Raw genomic sequence first — 4,995 nt, 5'->3', positions numbered from 1 at the left:
TGCTTAATAAACTGCTTCTGTTAACTGATTTCATTTTTCTCTCCATGTGTAGATGTTGGGTCTTGAGAAGCAGAAGAATAAAGCAGGAAGAAAGGAAGGAAAGTCCTCCTCGATAAGAAAACACTTAGTATGTTGCTGTAGAGAGCATTCAACATGGCATGGAGTCAGATTCTTAATCGTAAAACTCAATTGAGTGCATCATCATTAGTAGATGCTCTCCAGGCGTCAAATGGCTTTCTCTCAGGACGTCTGTGCTGTCAGAGCAGTGCAGCCCAGAGGCAAGAGCAGTCTCCAGAGGTCGTGAACTCACACCAGCGCATTTATTTTCATGAGACTTAGGTCAAGATTAGCCTTAGCAGAGATACCAAATAACTTAGGTCACAAGCAGAATGGGAAATAAAAGGTGTTTTATATTGAACCTTAACAGGTGGATTTTTCGAAGAACAGTTAATTAACTATGGGCCCAGCTGGGGACACATTTTAATGACTGGCGGGTAGTCTTGAGAAAAGCTAAATAAAAAAATTCCAGCACCAACTACTCTTCCAAACTGGGCTTAAAGTATAGGAGTGAAAAATAACCTGGGAATTTTTCTAACAACAATAAAATGCTAGCTATGAAACACTTCTTTTGCTCTTCGCTGATCTTTAATAGCCCATTAGGTATTTTTAAGGGTAAAGTATTTGAAGTAAAAATTTGGTCTCAGAACCCAGAGGAGAAAGAACCTGGAGCAAGCTAGCTGAGGCTGGTTTGGACTGGATGTGAACCACTTTTAGGAGTGGGGCTGTGATCAAACTGTGTTTCATTTGGATTAATCCTTGAAGATAACCCCTTAAAAAACAACATCACACCAGGTAGCAAGAGTGAGCTGCTCGATGGACATGTTCAATTGTCTGTGTGACTTTGCTAACACTCGAGGTCTTTGTGGCTCCACTTAGACTATTAGTATAAAACGGAATCTTCCGAATTTTGACTCTCTTTGGCCTGACTTGGCAATTATAGATTAGACCTGTCTCTGTACCATTCCTTGATCATGGGACAAGCCAGAATGAGATGATTTTTAGTCTATATTTTATTTTCATATGCTAATAGTTAGGAAATTTAATGTTTGTAAATATAACCCCAGAAAATTAATCTTTCTGTTGTTTGCACAAAAATAATAATAATTACATTTATATGCTATGCCAAATAATTAAGCTGAATAAGTTTTAATATTATTTTAGCTTTAGCAAATTAAATTGACTAAAAAACATTATATTTTAATTTTTTTATAATTTTCAATTCTTTAGTTTTATAGTTGCTTTTTTTTTTTTTTAACTAGGCAAAGAATTTTATTAACCCTTTTCTAAATTTTATTCCCAGGCTTCTTCAGCTTAATTTTCTGCAAAGAATGAATTGTGTTTAAGCAAAAACTGAAAGAGCTGTGGTGTCCAAGGGGCTCCGGCTTAAAAATATTCGCGATCTAGATTTTATCAGATCCATAAACAAGAGAATTTTAAAAAGCATTCATGATTATAAAATAGCAGCTCCTGTAACTTCTGCAGGTGTCACCTTCTTCAGAAGTCTCCTCAGTTTAGTTTGCCTCGTTCTTAGACGCCTCATCAAAATTCTCCACCAGATCTGGGACCTCATCATCATCATCCTCTCCAGTAGCAAGTGGTGCTTTTCCATCCACGGATTGTTTGGGCAGAGCTTCAGCCAGTCTCCTTAAACTAGTCATACTGTCTGCTTCGAGCTGGTTTAGGATGCTGGGAAGCATTTCAGTCAGCTGCTTTGACTCAGCGTGGCCTGTAAGGGTGAAGGTGTTTGCTGCCAGAGACGCCTGAACTTTAGGGTTGTTAAAACGGATCACCGTTCCTTGGTTTGTAAACATGTTCACCTCTTCAATACCAGAAATGTCGTTCACTCCTAACTTCTTTAAGAAAAACTGCAGTCTTTTATCATCTGCTGTGGCTCTTCTGTGAACCACCTTCTTCTTTCTGTGAGCAGTTCCTTTTCCACCAATGCGCACTTGGGCCTGAAGTTTAGCCAGGTTCTCCTAGTTCATGATCATTTCTTTCATCTTGTCGGAGTGGAAATGGGGCCGCGAGGGGGACTAGGGCTCGTTCTCAGGGGGTCTCGGGCAGACCAGCTGAGATAAGGCACACAAGCGGGGACGCAAGTTGGCAGCTAGAGGCAGGCCCTATAGCTGCTTTCATTGTAATGTTTTTCAGTATTTATATTTTGAAATGATGGAGTCTAATTAGCATATCTGTCTTCACATAGCTGTAATTTTTTGTGGTGATAACACTAAAGATCTACTCTTCTGATTTTAAGTATTAACTAACATCATTATTAATATTCTTACACAAATAATAGAACTCTAGAGATTGTCCTCCTAGTTTGATCAAAGCTTTGCATTCTTTGACTGGCACCCCTTGCTCCACAAACCGTCCATCCTTGTTAAGTGTTACACTGTCTCAATGGGCTTGGCTGTTTTAAATTCTATGAGTAAGTGAGATCAGGCAGATATTTTTCTTTCTGTGCCTGGCTTAATTCTCACACCATAATGTCCTTCAAGGTCATGTATGTGGTGGGAGCATATGTCAGAGGTATGTCACATGTCCCAGGTGATGGAGCGTAAAGAACAGACTGGAAGCTGAACAGCTGTGACTTGCAGGAACCCACTTCTTCCAACGAGGCCTCACCCACTAAAGGCTTCATAGCCTTTAAAATAGTGCCACAAAGCATGGTGGAGTAGCACACACCTTTAATCCCATCACTCGGGGGCAAAGGCAGGTGGATCTCTGTGGGTTCAAGGACAGCCTGATCTACATAGTGAGTTCTGGGACAGCCCAGATCTACATAGTTAGAACCTATCTCAAAATAAACAGAAAAGAAAAGGAGGAGGAGGAGGCATGCTTTTAATCCCAGCACTCAGGAAGCATAGGCAGAGGCAGTCAGATCTCTGTAATTGGATGTTTCCTGTCTGGCCAGCTCCCAAATACCTGGAAGCTCCTTCCCAAATCACCATACAGAGGCTTATATTAATTGTAATTGCTCGACCAATAGCTCAGGCTTATTACTAACTAGCTCTTACATTTTAAGTTAACCCATATTCCTTATTTATGCTTTGCCATGTGGTGGTACCTTTATTAGCATGGCACGTTCATCTCCTGCTCCCTCTGGGTCTGGCTTGTGACTCCTAAATCTGCCCTTCTCTTTCCCGTCATCCTTAGTTTGGTTGCCCTGCCTATACTTCCTGCCTGGCTACTGGCCATGAGTGTTTTATTAAACCAATTCAAGTGACAAATCTTTACAGTGTACAAGAGGATTATTCCACATCATTTCCCCCTTTTTGTCTAATTAAAAAGGAAGGTTTTGACTTTAACATAGTAAAACTATATACAACAAAAGCAGTTATTATATAAGAAATACAGTAACACTATCTAATCCATTTGCATTTGGCAAAATTAGAGAAAATACTAAATTATCTATCTTATCTTGATAAGTCTAGAGTTTAGTATCTAATTTACTTTCTATTATACTAAGGAAAACTATAACTATTTAGTCTTCATCTCTATCAAAGACCCCAGAAAGGTGAAATGTTACCTAATAACAGGGACATCAGACTGTCTGGACAGTCACCCAAAGTTCCTCTGTAACATTGCATACAACTCTGGCCTACAGGCCTGCCTATCTGACAGACTTTCCTGTGAAGCAGGGAATTTTGAAGGACTGTCCTACCTTGTCTTGGCCAAGTTTAGCAGTCATTTTTCTTGCATCCTGCTGGTCCAGTTTGGACAGTAACTGTCAGCAATTGAGGCAAAGGCAGTTTCTCTGCCCACATAGCTAGCTTTTGCCATAAAGAAAGAAAACTCCATACGGAGTTTCTTTGATGCTCATCATCCTCTTTAAGTAATTGGTGCTGTCAGGAGCAGATGTGTCTCACTGTCAAGAAAAGTCTAAGTTTTTAAACATATTAAATACCATATTCTGTAGGTCTTTGAAGTATTTGAGGACTATCTATATTTTTGAAATATATCTCTGTATGACCTTGAAAACATATCTAACATGACTATAAGTTTGATTATTATAGATGACTATTAATTTGTATTTTAATTATATGTTACATTTTTAATTGCACTTCAGAAACATAATACCTTAAACAAGAGTAGAAATACACATATGGTATAACAAAATTAACTTTAAATTTGTATCAATAAGCTAAAATCCATACAAATGTAAAATATGAAAGAGTAACAGTTGTTTGGATTAAAGTAGATTCAATAATCTATCCTTTTTTCCCATCATAATAATTTACCCCCATTTTTCATCATTTCTATATCATATACCCCTTTCTTCTTTTAGAAAGAGATTGACTGTGACCAATAACAGTTTGTAACCAACTCCCCAAACAAAGACAAACATCTATAGTCGATTTTTTTAGGAATGTGGGCAGAATTGTCTAGACTGCTTCTTGTTGATTGGGGACACTGGTAATCTTTTTGATACCCTGAGAAAATTTAGGATAATTGTCAAGTCTTGGCTGTACTGTTCTGTGAGGCCTGATCATCTCAGTCAGTAGCCTGGAAGCTGTTCTGGATGCTGGATCACCTGGGCCATTGGTTCTTATTGGAGGTTTTTCAGGGAGTATTCCTTGATCAAGCCTGATTTTTCTTAACCCAGAATGAATCCATAGCTTCTCATTTTTTGTGGAAATAAAAGCATAACCTTTCTCCTAAAGTCACACATCTTTTGACTTAAATTTTGAAGTCAAATTATTTTAAAAATATGTCGATTGGTTTAATCTAGCAGCTTTCATAATCCAAGGTCTTTTAGCAGTTATCATTGCCCATGAACACTAAAAACACCTATTAAAAAAACCCACAATAGAATATAGAGTCCAGACTGTGTATTTTCCATCTTTACATGGCTTACCATATTTTTTTATTAATTTATTATTTTTAAATCATTTTTTTAAAAAAAAATCTATGACTGTTTCTACCCTTTCTCTT

The 4,995-nt window shown here is 37.9% G+C and overlaps 1 pseudogene; it reads right to left on the bottom strand.

Annotated features, from left to right (window-relative positions):
- Positions 1 to 1,492: 1,492 nt before the first annotated feature.
- Positions 1,493 to 2,060, bottom strand: LOC114701633 (annotated as a pseudogene).
- Positions 2,061 to 4,995: the final 2,935 nt, after the last annotated feature.

This window comes from Peromyscus leucopus, chromosome 5 (assembly GCF_004664715.2).
Source record: "Peromyscus leucopus breed LL Stock chromosome 5, UCI_PerLeu_2.1, whole genome shotgun sequence".
Lineage (NCBI taxonomy): Eukaryota > Metazoa > Chordata > Mammalia > Rodentia > Cricetidae > Peromyscus > Peromyscus leucopus.
This window is presented reverse-complemented; position numbering and strand designations above follow the sequence as displayed.